General features: G+C 52.5%; 1 protein-coding gene across 1 annotated transcript in view; it reads right to left on the bottom strand.

Annotated features, from left to right (window-relative positions):
* The window catches only part of RBPMS2 (RNA binding protein, mRNA processing factor 2), a 76,119-nt gene extending 64,895 nt beyond the window's left edge, over positions 1-11,224 (bottom strand). The window contains exon 1 of the mRNA XM_044450629.1: positions 11,208-11,224. The gene's annotated coding sequence lies outside the window, so the exon portion shown is untranslated. The remainder of the gene's footprint in view (positions 1-11,207) is intronic.
* Between the last annotated feature and the right edge of the window lie 2,602 nt (positions 11,225-13,826).

The raw sequence follows: 13,826 nt of genomic DNA, 5'->3' as shown, positions 1-13,826 counted from the left end.
GCCTGGCTTCCGGGGAGGCCATTTTTCAGCCAGGGGGAATGGTGCTTATCTTGGATACCCTCGTGCCTCACACAAATCTGCTTTTATGATCCTTCGGGCGATTCCTGAAGCCTGAGACAGCAGCATTCGTTTAGGTGGACCTGCAGCCCTTGCCATGGGAGCCAGCAGGCCTTGGGTCCCGAGGCGTGTTGGGACTGCGGCAGAGACTTCACGTAAGGTTTCTTAAAACTTTCCTACAGCACATATCTGCTGAGAAGGAAATCCTACCGATTAGAGAGGGATTGACTCCCAAAGAAAGTGTCTGTAGGGTTGCCCCGCTAAAGAGTTAAAAATAAACCAGGCAGAAGCCGCAGTAGCAGCATCTGCAGCTCCATTCCTCAGCCCCCCGCCCATCCCAGTGGTGCGTTGAGCCTCCGCAGATGGAGCTGCCTGGCTCCTCTCAGCCGCCTGATCAGCAGTGACATCTTGCAGCTTGCTCACCTACGGCAGGCTGTGAAGAGCTTCCCCTAATCTCTCCAGCAGCGCTTGGATTTGAGGAGGAGGACAGGACTAAATTTCAAGGACTGGCTTGGGGTGGGAAGCGAGGAAATCTTCTCACCAACAGTTCTAAGGAGAGGAGAATTCCCTCTAGATTTTTCCCGTCAGGAAGTGTTGCTTTTCTCACGGGAAACTCGGTCAAGAGCGTCTGTGCAGAAGAGTTGTTCCTTTTCCCCTTTCACATCTCCCTTAAAAGTTTTCTCAACTGGAAAAGGCCTGATACTTCCCTCAGAAAATATGATTTCTGACTGCACCTTGTTTGTAATGAAAATTTTGTTTGGGGGGGCACATTTCTTGTAAGGGGGTTCCTTCCTGCTGTCCTGAGGTCAGGGCAGTGGCCAGTTACTCAATGGGAACATATTTGATTGGAAAATGCACCCACATTACTGAGTGATGAACAGAGGGCTGCGTCTGTTGTGTGCTGCACTTTCACACACGAAATGTTTACATTTTTTTCACTTCTATTATATCAATGTAAAAACTAAATTGGCTGGAACCTGGCTGGTTGGATCACTTTCAACTGGAGGACCAAATTCAGCTTCAGAGCAGCTCTGGGGAGCCACATTCCAGTGGAGGCTGGCCTGAAAACAAAACCAAAATGCTAGCATATTTCAGCTTGAAGCTCTTCCTGTCATTAAATAAGCCTTTGGAGAGCCTTTGTGGGGGGGGGGGGGGGGTCAGGCAAAAGCTAGGGAAGTACCAAGTGATTGGTGATTGGGGAGGTGGAGCTTGGGGAAAGCGGGGCAGAACCCCGGATGGCCTCAACGTTCCTGGGTAGTCTGCATGATCTGGTGCAGCCGTGGGAAAAAATCCGGCTTGTGGGGGTTTTGCTCTCCCTCTTAGAAGAAACTCAGCTTGGCCAACCAGCAGCTAGTGCAAAGCAGTGGCTGGGTGGCAACGGGGGACACGGACACACAACCGTGGCTGGTTGGATGGGGGCAGAAACAACTGCATCTCTTGAGATGCACCTGTTGGGATGCAAGGCCCACACAAGGTCCCATCTTCCGCTGAGTTACTCCAGACCAGGGAACTGAACCACCTGGATTTGGGGGAAGTGGGCAGCCTTTTATTCAACAACGGGAGCCCTGCCAATCTACTCACCCACTCAAAGTGGCTTGGAATAATTAGGTGTCAATAAATAATAAATAGTGGAATTAATTTCATTTAAAAACTAAAGCAAAATAAAAAGCACTGCCAAGATGCTTACAGCACACTGAATGCATGCCTTTTCAGAAGCAAGTCCCGTGTATTCAGTGGAATTTACTCCTAAGAGTGCTTGGAACGCAGCCTTATAATGCAACCCTGTACGTCTTTATTCAAAAGTAGGTTCTACTATTTTATTTAGGCTTATTCCAAGGTATGTGGAGATGCACTTGCAGCCTATACTCATTGGCCCAGGAATAAGGCCCATGTAATTCAGTGGGAAGAATTTCTGAGTTGACATTTATTGAGCTGAGTTGTCAGTGAAGCATTCTTAGCAACGTATGTGAAAGCAACCTTATCCGTGGATCAAGCTCCACCACGTATGTGACATGTAAGCAACACGGAGAATCTCTTGCTTATAGAATCTTGCCAAGGACAGGATCTGGATGGATAGATGTTGCTTGCAGATTCCGAAACTGGGTTGCTCTACTGCCAATTTGTGTCCTTCTTGGGGTTTCAAAGCTTATCATTTATTGCAACTTGGCTTTGTGTGTTCTAACACTCTTGTAGCCTGGAAAACGTCCTACAGTTTCCTGCTCGAACATTCCATTGGTAATGCCATTCCGCTGTTCCTACTGAATATTCAGTCAATGCTGCATCTGATGCTTAATAGCAGGAGGTGAACTTCGGGACAGAGAATCAATGCTTTGGTTCAGAGAATGTGGCAACCCATATTTGAGTGTGAACTGCTGTTGAACTGCGGGTTATTGTGTTGTCTGCATCCCAGGAAGATAACAAGGCGTAGTGAACAAGGCACCACTGACAACTCAACAACAAACCATGGGTTTTTCATGGGAAGCTCCTGATTGAGTTTAGAATGAAGAACATGCCAAGCTTCAGCAACAACAACCCACGTTCAACCCTTGAGCAATAGTTCTATTGTCTGGACCCAGCCTGTATCTCTGTTGCTCTGGCATCTTCTTCATGCACCTCCAGTTCAGATTGCTGAATTGTTGATAAGGCCCACAGGAGCCTTACAGAAGAGGGAAACTGCCCATCTGGCGTACAGAGCCTTCTTGCATGAGTAAACTTATGAGTAAACTTAACAACTACCAAGATCCTCTTGATAGCTGGACCTTGTTTCAGCCAGGACAAGAAAACTCCAGCAACAGGGGCACGGAAGAAGCTGGTTGTCCTATAAATGGCCTGTGGAGCTGCTTGGTCATGGAACCTCTACGCCAAATTCCTTCCTGCCCAGAAAGTCAGGCCATTAGCAGCTGCCTTCTGATAAAGCGAGCTCCACTTCGTCACATAGCACTTTGAGGTGATGGCGTGGAGCTGACGGGCTCCAGATCTGCCCTTTGGGGCTGCTGCAGACCCCCTTCTGGCTTGCACTGTGGAGGATTTGTCTCAGTTCAGCACCCTCCCGCCGGTCCTGGAAAAAAGGAAGGCTGCTGACTTGTGGCTGCTCATCTTGACACTCCCTTAGTCCTGCCTGTAAGGAGAGTCCAAAACTGCAGGCAACTGTGTCGTGCCGTTGCAACAAACCAGTTCCCAGAATTTTCCTCTCCAGCAAGAGCAGGTCCTTTGTAAAACGAATGGGTCTCAATGGCAATTACTTCGTATCATGATGAGAAACAATACATGGATACCAGAGAACCCGACCGTGTCCCTCAACTGCTGGAATGCTTGCTGCTATGCTCGGTGGGCACGGGGGCACCCAGGAGGGCGGCCAATGACTTCGGCATCCCTGCTGACGCGAAAAGCAGGCCCCGCACTCCTGCTGGCTCCTGTTCCACTGCACCACCGCTCATGCCGTGTCCCGGCTTTCCAAGCAGAGGAGCAGGTTGCAAATGCTGCCCAGGTGCACACAATCTCTCATGAAATGCAGTCACGACGATCCCTTTCTCTGCCCCACGTGTGCCGGCTCTGCCCCAGGCACTCGGCCTGATTACCCTTATGGAGCTGGGTTGGGGTGAGGCGAACGGCAAGGGGGGCTTCCGCAGCGGCATCCAGGGCTCCCTGCAAGGTTACGGGGTGGCTGGGAAGCCACATCCTGCTGGGTTTGGATGATGTGACGATCCGTATGCCTGGAGGGTGCGTGGGCAAACCACACAGCTCACACAGAGGCAGGGAAAAGAGGCCGCAGTGGATTCCCTTCCCTGGGCATAATGGGAGCCCCTTCAGGGACCCTGCCACCAGCATAGCTCCGTAGGCTGAGCTCACCTCCACTCCCAGTCCATTCCCAAGGATGCCAGTGACCACACGGAATAGGTAGGAAGTGGGCATGAGTCACGGCTTCTGTTTGGAATGAAACCCCACCCAGGCACTGCATAAACTCCACAGCCACTCCCTGCGCTTGCCTTAAACTTTATAGCCTCCGCTCTTCACATCGGTTCACCCTTGCAGGTTTTCCTGGTGCCATCAGCAGCCTTTAAAGTCATGCAGGATTCAGCTAGGAACAGCTCCAGCTGTTATAGCCGGGCGCCATCTTTGAGCTCCATGCAGCTTCCACAGTCTTCTTCCTTTGTCACAAGAGCCTGCATCCTTCATCCTCCTCGGGTGTTCTCTACGCACGTGCCCAACACCTTTTCCACCAGTCCTCTGTCTGTCTGTCTGTCTGTCTGTCCAGAACAGGGGTGCACACAGTTGCTGGCTAAGCAACCTCTCTTCTGCATCAGCTTCCACAAAGTACATGATTACCTTGAAGAGATGCGATCCGATCCATGATGGACACCGGTCTCTATCCCTTTGGACTGCAAAGGCCTCACCTCAGTCATGTGGCAAACGAAGGATTAGCAAATTGGGGGAGAGGAGAGTGAAATAAGGCATTGTCTAGAGGGGACGCTCTGTCGATCGCACTCGGACGAACAAACGGACAGAATAAGCAGAGTGATTAAGGGGAACTGGCGATGGGTGGCTGGGGTGGGGAGCAGGGCCTGAGCGTGAGCCGGCCGGAACGCAGAGGACTATCATGGGGCCTCTTGCAGAGGCAGGGGCTCCGGGGTGAAATCAGCTTGCTGGGAGCGAAAATAGCACCACGAGGGGCCAACTTGTTGCTGGGAATGGAAGGGGAAAGGCTGGCCCGGGATGTCAGGGTGGTGAGCCTGAGGGAAAGACAGGCGCTTGTGGGAGGAAGCACAGAAGAAGAAGAAAGGAAAGTAAGTTTTAGGACAAAAAGCAGCATCTGGGAGGGAAACAGGGAAGTGGCCAGTAGCCAAGAGAACTTGAAATGGGGATTAGACCCTTCTGTGGAGGCACAGAGGCGAGCGCCGGCACACAGGCACACTCAGCAAGGAGGCCCTCAAACACCCATCCCTGTTCCTTGCCCTTTGGTGGAACAAGGTCTGGAATACCTGATTTATAGGCTGCTGTCCCAGGCTGTTTATTCCAAGCAGGCTATTTTAAAAAAGAGGGCAGGGTCGGGCTGAGAGACTGGAGCGGGATTTGCCTTAAATAGTAAGCCCCGAGAGACAGGAGGAAAACGCGGCAGCCAGGTCTCGAGGGAGGGAGCCTGCCCGGGGAACTCGCGGGGCTGAGCTGAGCTGTTCCTTACTAGGCGATGCGCAGATTTTTCTCCAGGTCTGAACCCCGCGGGTTAAGCAAAGGCCCCAGCAGTGCCCCCCTCCACTTCCACGTGCCAAAGGGACGGGCAGCGCCAGACGGGCAATGCTCTCTTTCTCCCACAGCTGAGGCTGGCAGGCTGGTTCAGGTGGCGCACACGGCCCTGGCCTGCAGCTCAGCCATCCCCTGTGGCTCCCTGCTTTCCAGCCCCCGGAGCAACTGCCTCGCTCTACCTCACGCTCGGATGGGCCATGCAAGAAAGCTTTCCAGCACCTCCTCATGCAGCAGCATGCTCAGCATCTCAGCCGAAGGATGCTCAGGGACATATTATTCCAAGCTTAGCTATCTTGCAGGAACGACACAAGCTAATTAAAAGGAGCCATCAAGTATAGAATAGGGTTTCAAAAAGGGGTAATCTCGTATATATGAGCATCATCTTTAACAAGTGAATGCATCAAATGAGTTAGTGAGATGTATTCATTGCTTGGTTAGAGCACATATATTTGCACATGAAGTCATTGCTTTAAGCTACAAAGGAGAGGAGGGCATTTCATTAAAACATCAGGCAGGAAGCTTCAAAGAGGGAGAAGCAACAGGAGGTGGAGCACAGGTGAGCCAGCAGTGCAGGTGTGGAGGCACTTCAGGCACTCACAGAGAAGAGCTAGGAAACGGGAGGGGGCAGCTGGACAAAAGTGTGGAAAGGGGCAACCAAAATGATCGTGCAGCTGCAGCAACTTGCCTAAGAGGTCACAACATGCAGGACTGTTTAGCTGAAAGAATAGGTAAGCGAGAGGGTACCTGACAAAACTGTGCCAGGTGAGGAGCAAGGGAATGGGGAGACTGTTTTCTCCCTCTCACATGGTAGTAGACCCCAGAGGGGTTATCCCATGAAGCTGATTGGTGGGGGATCCTGGACAGAGGAAAGGAGTGCCTTCTTCACACCACACATGCCCAAAGTATGGAATTCGCTGTCTCGGGATGTAATGGCAGCCACCAATTTGGGTGGCTTTTGAAAATGATTAGAAAAAGCTATCAACAGCTACTAATTCTGATGGTCACATGCTGCCCCCAGTGCCAGAGGCAGTGTGCAGGGGAGCATGGGCAGTGGGGGTGCGTGTGTTGTTGCATTCATTCCCAGCTTCTGGGCTTCCCGCAGACCCACAGACATCCCTTTGGCCTGCATGGGAGCAGAATCGAGGGCTGGAGGAAGTCTGGGTCTGATCCATTACGACTCTTCTTATGTTCTTATGTGCTGGCTGTGGGTAAAGGTTAGTCTGGTAAATGTTCAGATTGTGTTCGGAGAAGCCTTTGCATCATCTGTCAGGATCTGTAGAGCTATGTGACTTGTGAAATATTCATCATGCATTTCTACTTGGGACATGAAATCGCTCTAAATTACTCTAAATATTTCATTGTAGGAGCCTGGGAACAATCTCACCACTCGAGGGCTAACACGCAAAAGCAGTTCTGTGTGTGTGTGTGTGTGTGTGTGTGTGTGTGTGTGTGTGTCCTAAAGGCATAAGCGACACTGCTTTCCTAGGAAGGGGCTCAGCCCAGCACCTGGCGTGGTTGGGTGTGGGCAAGTGAATCTGCGGAAAGATGGTGGCAGGACTGCTGGGGAGGCTCAGCCAGAGCAGAACGCCTGCCGGCTGGCCGCCCCCCCCCCCCCCCCCCCGTGGTGGCTCCTGTCCCTTCCCATGCCCCATCTCTTCCTCGCTTCGCATCCTCCTCCCGCCTCTCGCTCTCTCCTCCGCTCTTGTTAACTGGTTGTGAAAGGAACATGGCCGGGCCCATGTCTTATTGAAAGCAATTCCCAACCGCATTAAAAGTGCAGGAAGTGCGAGGTGCCCTGCGTTGCCCTGCTGGGCCGACCCGCAGAGCTGATGAGAGTCAACAGGCACTGCTGCTTTCAAGAGCGAGTGCAGCTTGGTCTGTGTGTGTTCTTTGCACCAAACGTCGGGGCTCAGGAGCAATCCCAGGAAGGATGCTGTGGCCACGATTAAGCTGCAAACTATTTGTCGAGGTGCATGCATATATTTTCACAACACACATATTGGAAGGTATGGGATCAATCTATAGTTTAGGCCAAGAGTGGTAAGAAAGTAGACTTGGATCTCCCGATGGATCTCAAGCTGGTTTGCAGGAAATTGGCAACAATTTGTTGAACAAACAGCAGTATCAAAACCACCCTTCCAACTGGCCCCAAAATCACACTGCTTGAAGCAATTGGAAGTAGATTTTGTGAATTCGATTGGCGAGTTCTATTCATTTCTGATTCTCAAAAACAAAGGAACAATCCCTAGGCACAGAATTATCAGAAGCCTAAACTCTGCCCACACCAGCAGCCCATAGATCAGTTCTTTCAATAAGAGGATCATAAACAGAGGCAAGCACTTTATTTCTTTATTAGTTTTATCTCCAACCTTTTTTCTTTTTTAAAGAACTCAAACTGGCTCACACCATTCTCCTCCTCCTGTTCTCACTCTTATCCCCACAACAACAGCCCTGTGAGGTAGGTTGCGCTGAGAGTCTATGACTGGCCCAAAGTCACCCAGTTGGCTCCATGGGGACTTGAACTCTGGTGCCAGGTGATCTACACAGTCCCGTCTTCCCTGCACCATCCTGTGATACTGATGCCCCAGGGATTCCCCGTCCCCTCAGAAAGATGACCAAGCCTGTTTTAAGCAGCCTCTGAATTTAGCATAGACTCAAAGCAAGTCAGAAGGGGCCTCCCGGGCCATCTAGTCTGACCCCCGGCTCCAGCCGGCTCCACTCACAACATGCCCACCATGTGCATGTCCAGCCTGTCTTTGAACACCCTCACCAAGGGGGCTCAACGACCTCCTGTGGAAGCCCATTCCACACCCTCGGGGTCCTGACTGTCAGGAAGTACTTCCTGGCATCTAAATTGAACCTTGGTTCCCTGAGCTTTGCTCCATTGGAATGCATTTCCCCCTCCATCGCAGGGGGGAAAAGGTCATGACCCACCGCCATGCGACACTCCCTCACGTGCCTATATGTTGCCAACAGGTCCCCTCTGAGTCTCCTCATCTCTAGGCTGAACAGACCCAGTTCCCTCAGTCTCGCCTCACATAGCTTTCCTTGCAATCCGGCCACCATCCTTGTGGCCCTACACTGCACTGACTCCAACCTGGCTGTATCCTTTCTGTAATGAGGGGCCCAAAACTGAGCACAATACTCCAGTTGCGGGCGCACCAGAGTCATATAGAGTGGTAGTAATACTTCTCTTGATCTAGAAGCCACACTTCTGGCTATGCAACCAAGGGTGGCATTCGCCCTCTTGAGCACCGCATCGCACGGCTGGCTCATGTTCAACCTGCAGTCGACCAGCACCCCGAGGTCCCTTTCACAAGCGCTGCTCTCCAGCCACTTGTCCCCAACCTGCCCTTATGACACCTATTCCTATGCCCCAAGTGCAAGACCTTGCACTTATCTGCATTGAATGCCACCTGAGACGCAACAGAGAAGCTGCGTCCCTCCCTCTGTTGAGCACGCTGCCATCGGGAGCAGAGAGGGGTGTCCTGGGACAGGGTGGCCCTTCGGTCCTATCTGGCAGCAGCCGGAGAGAGCCGAGGGGGCTGCCACTTTCTTCTGAGGTGGGGACAGATAAGGGCTCCTGCCGAGGTCCATAAAAGGCCCTGCCTGTCACTCCCGCAGTGCCTGCTTCGCTTCTGCTCTCCTGAACTGCTCGAGGGAGCGCACATCGCTCAGCAGCCCCTGGGAGGGGAGCACCAGCCCCCCTTCTCTCCCCACCATCTCAGGGCCTCATCATGGGGAGGAGAGCTGTGTGCTCTCTCTGCTGGGGAAGCAGGCCAGGCCAGCGAGGTGAGGGCTGGTGCTCAGCCCGAGAAAAGAAGACCAGCAGTTGCATGTCCGGGCATTTTGTTTGGGGCGGAAGTGTGCCAATGCCCCCCCCCCCGTTTGCTGGGCTGCTTCAGAGAACAATGGGAGTGGGCCAGATCTGAGCCGAGTCACGTCCAGGGTCCCCACAACCAAGCCCTCACCCCTAGATAAGCATCCAGCATAGTCTTTCCCAGCGGCTGATGGGGAATCTGTCCCAAGCTGCCACTTCTGGTGCACTTGGTGGCATGATCCGCCAATGTCACACAGCAGCCCGGTCCAGCCAGGGAAGAACTGGTAGCAAAGTGGCGCTTGGCTGTAGCCGGAGGGAAGGGAAGGGAAGGGAAGGGAAGGGAGCCGGCGCCCGGCGTGTGCCTTGCAGCTGCGGATGCCGCTGCAGCCTCCTTGCCTTCCCCACCCCCACGCCCGCCCCACCAGCCGCCGAGTGCCTTCTCCACCTGCATGCCTCGCTGCAGCCATCACATCTCATCACCATCCGGCAGCCACAAAGCACTTAGACCTTGCTCCCAGCTCCCTCGCCTCACTGAGTGAGTGCTGCATTCCCAGAGCCTGGAATTTTCTCCAGCTGGTTCAGTTAAAGGAACAGGCCTCCCTCTTTCCCAGGTGCACTTCCTTGGTCTGCCGGCCAGCCCCGGAACATTTTCACACACAGCTGGGGCAAAAGGGCAAGTTAGTCCTATGTCCTTCACCGAAATTCTTTCCTGGGCTTCTCATCTGTGCTTTGTGTGTCGTTCTGCTCCCTTCTGGGTTTGCTGTGTCTTTTTTACAGCAAGAAGAAATGAAAAGAGGCTTTGCCAGAGGGCCTGTTTATCTAGCAACAGGCACGCAAGAGCCGTAGCCATGCTGGTCTCCTCGCAAGGAAGCACTTCTCATTTGGGAACACACTTCCCCAGTGTCCAGACTCTGGAATATGGGAATCAGCTGCACACACCGCTTTGAAAAGAGTTGATTACAGTGGACAGTGCCTGGGACATCCTAGATAACAAGTAACATCATCCATAATCCATTTTGCGGACTCTTAGAAAACCTGCTGTGCATGCAGAACGTTGCAGGTTCAATACCTGGCACAGGCAGGTAGGGCTGGAGAAGCCCTGGAGAGCAGCTGCTGGTCCGGGTTGGCAATACTGGGTTAGATGGCTCGACTCCAGCGCGAAGCAGCAGCATCTCTGACTGTTTTGAAGGAGCAGCTGAAGGAACGGAGGAGCTCTTGCACTTAGAAGAGGGCACCTGAGACTACTCTGCAGAGCTGGCGTCCTGCGATATTGTTAAGCAGTCCTAAAAGGCCGCCCCTTTCCTCGGCCACTTGGAACTGTGACAGGAATAATGCAGTGGGAGGAATCTCCCTCCAGCACTGCCAGCCCCCTATGGGAAATGCTTCCTTCACTGGGCAGCCCTGCAGGAGGGCTTCTTAAGCTTGGCAAAGGCACCCAGTCCAGGGCCGAAGGAACCTTCCATCACTGGCATGCAGGAATTCCCACAAGATGGCCTTTCTGTGGTTGCTAAAACACCTCAGAAGCTCCTGGCAGCTTCTGTATAAGTGTCACCATGAAACTACAAGATGCACTATTAAACAAGTTAATTTATGAAAAGGCAACTTTGCACGTAAGGGAATACCAGTGTGCACTCCGGGGTTGTCAAATGAATGCCAGCTGACACCTGCCAAGGGCTCAAGAAACACTCCGGGGGGCACAGGCCTCTTAATGACTTCTTTTACCTCGGGCCAAATTCTCTACGCCTCCATTCCAGCCAAATACACTCCCAGCCAGGACCAGCTCTTGGGCACTGGCTTCTCTGGCTGTGTACTTTCTGGCAGCTGGTATCGCTTGTCTGAATGTTACTCTCTGCTTGTGTGCCTTTCCTCCAGCAAGCTCTTTGGGCACAACACAACCATCTCCTCCCTACTTCCGATCTTCCCCAGCTGAGTGTGAATATCTCACAGGGCTCCCCTTTATCCTCAGCTTTCTCCTAGTCCACCCACCAAAGAAGTGACCTCCTCCTTCACAGACTGACCACCAACTCTCTTTTCCCAGCGGCGATTTTCTGCTTAGTTAAAACTGCCAGCCACCAAACATTAAACTGACCTGATCCAGCCCCTCCAAGGAACACTGCAAGCAGTGGCCCCTCTCCTCCTCCAGAACGTCACTCAGCAGCCACCACCAAGGCACGCTCCAGCCCAGTCACGGCACCAGGCTCCGGGCATCAGCAGATACATTACAGGTTCGCAGAAGTCACACGGTATTTACGGAACATGACACCACGCCAAGTCATGCGCACAGTGGTTTTCCACATACGGGCAAAATGATTCTTCTGCATTTGTTTAGCCAACTGAATGGGTCCCCATCCCCACGCCTTGGAGGCTGGGGGAAACTGCTGTTTAGGAGAACGTCATGATCAGCCCAGTTTTGTGACAAGGCTGGTGCAAGACGTGGGGGGTTGACCCAGAAGGTGGATGGGCACTTACCTTTCCAGGCAAAGCACGGCAAGGTGAAGTGATGCCATGGGGAGTCACGTGTGAAGGTCACCCAGGCTTCTGGCTGCAAGTGCTTGGCTGATTCCTGCAGTAAGTGCAGTAAAGCCCATGGGTCGGACTTCACCAGGAGCATGTCCACTCTGCCTAACAAACATAGAACAAAAAAGAGTCAGAAGGGACCTCCCAGGACATCTAGTCTGACCCCCAGCTCCAGCTGGTTCCACTCATGTAATCCCAAACTCATGGCTGTCCGATCTTTTCCTTGAACCCCTCACCGATGGGGCCTCAACCACCTCCCGTGGAAGCCCATCCCATATCCTAGGGGTCCTAACCATCAGGAAGTACTTCCTGACATCCAGCCCGAAGTCTGGTTCCTCGAGCTTTGCCACCTTAAAGTGGACTGGGCCTGAACAGCTGAATGGCGAGCAAGGAGGAAGGAGAACCACCTCCCCGTTCCATGCCAATAGAAAGGAATGTTCCACAAGGGCTCCCACGCTGGAATCAGGGGCACTGCAAGCGGCAAGAGTGGCGGGAACGTGCCCCGAAGTCAGCGTCCGAGTCAAAGCTGCGTTTCTGACTTCTGCTGAGGCCATCTAGGAGTCAAACGCTGTTTTCTATCTAAACTTCTATAGGATTGTACCCTTAAGAAGCTTCATTTAGAACCTGGCTATCTTGCTCTGGTTACACACAGATGCATGTGCAAACACACGCAGTATTTGTAGGTTTCTGTTACACGAAGAGGATGGATCGCAGTTCAGTGACAGACCTGCGAAAGCCCTCTGGCTCAGTCGTCTGAGACCTTGCAAAGTGAGGCTGGAGGGCAGAGGCTTATGCCCTGGACTGCCACAACTGGTCTTCCATGGAGGCGCTTGTCCTGCCACCAGTCCTGAGCAAGGATCGCACGGCCAGCTCAGACAGCCTTGTGCACAAGCGAGAAATGCACCATCTTGCCCTTTGCCTCTGGCCACACCGTATCTTGGGCCTCTACCAATCCATGTAAACAATGTTGGAGATACGGCCCAACAGTCGGACCCCATACAGGCCCACACCCTTACTGGTCCACCCACCACCATATTCAAAAATGTGTTTCAGCTCCTGCTGCTTTTCCAAGAGAGCAAAAAGCAACCCCCACTCAAAGTTTGCATCCTTTGTACATCTTTTCCAGAGTGTAATGCAAAGGTGAAACCTCCACTCGTAAAGAGCTGTGTCTAATCTTCTGTTTTATGCCACACAAAACAAACAAGCCTGACACAAACCGTGTGAAGCAAGCTCAAAAGGGGAAAACGACTAATGTTGCAGGAGGATATGTAACTTTCCCCAACCAGCAAAGACCTGCGTAGAAACGGACGCAGAGCCCCCATCTGCTGGAGAAAGCCAGAACAGCTGAGTCTCTTGCATGTGGCTCAGTGGGAAAGTAAGAAGGTGCCCGGAGGAAGACAATCGGGGCAGCCTTGGGCAAGGCACCCCCTATGGTCACTTTTCTTCGGTGAATACCAGCTGCTATTCTTCCTCTTCCCCAACACGGCCACCACTTGCCACTCACCGATCTTGCTCCTCCGGGCCAAGGCCAGCGAATCTGAAGAGCAGAAGCAATTTCCCTCGCCCTGGAAGGGCCCCCTTTGCTGCCAGCCGAGTCCTGGAGACAGAGCACTCAGGGCCAAATCTGGGATTTAGCAGGGGCAGGTACTGAGGTAACCACTGGACTTTGGGGTGCCAGAGCTTCCAATGCAACCATTTGCTCACCCGCTGAAAAGGCTGAAAGAACAGATGATGTCGACCTGTGCGGCCAGTATTTCCTTCATGCCAGAATGTTATTTTTTTAATTGTGGGGGAATGTATAATATCAGTGGCTTCTGAAGAAACTATGTACATATATATACATAGTTTATACATATTTATATAGGCCTCAGCCATCCTGAGACTTTTGTATCGGATGGGATAGAAATGCCTTAAATAAATATATACAGCTCCCTGTTTTCAGATCTATGGGTGTGCATTTGGCTGTGTCCTACACAACAGAGCTAAACCAAGCAGGCAATTACGGATCAAAGTCACGAAATGTGTTACACATGCAGTAAAAAGAAACTGCCAGAGCAGGACCAGCAGACAGGAGCGCTGACGAGACGACTTGCGTGGGGAGCAACACGTTCTGGGGCTGCTTTTGACAGCAGTGCAGAAACGAGGGCGGCTGGAGCACTGGACTGGGGCTCAGCGCTGGGGTTTGCCCTGC

Source organism: Varanus komodoensis, unplaced genomic scaffold, assembly GCF_004798865.1.
Source record: "Varanus komodoensis strain SLA01 unplaced genomic scaffold, ASM479886v1 scaffold67, whole genome shotgun sequence".
Classification (NCBI taxonomy): domain Eukaryota; kingdom Metazoa; phylum Chordata; class Lepidosauria; order Squamata; family Varanidae; genus Varanus; species Varanus komodoensis.
Note: the sequence above shows the minus strand (reverse complement) of the source record. Positions and strands in the feature narration are given on the sequence as shown.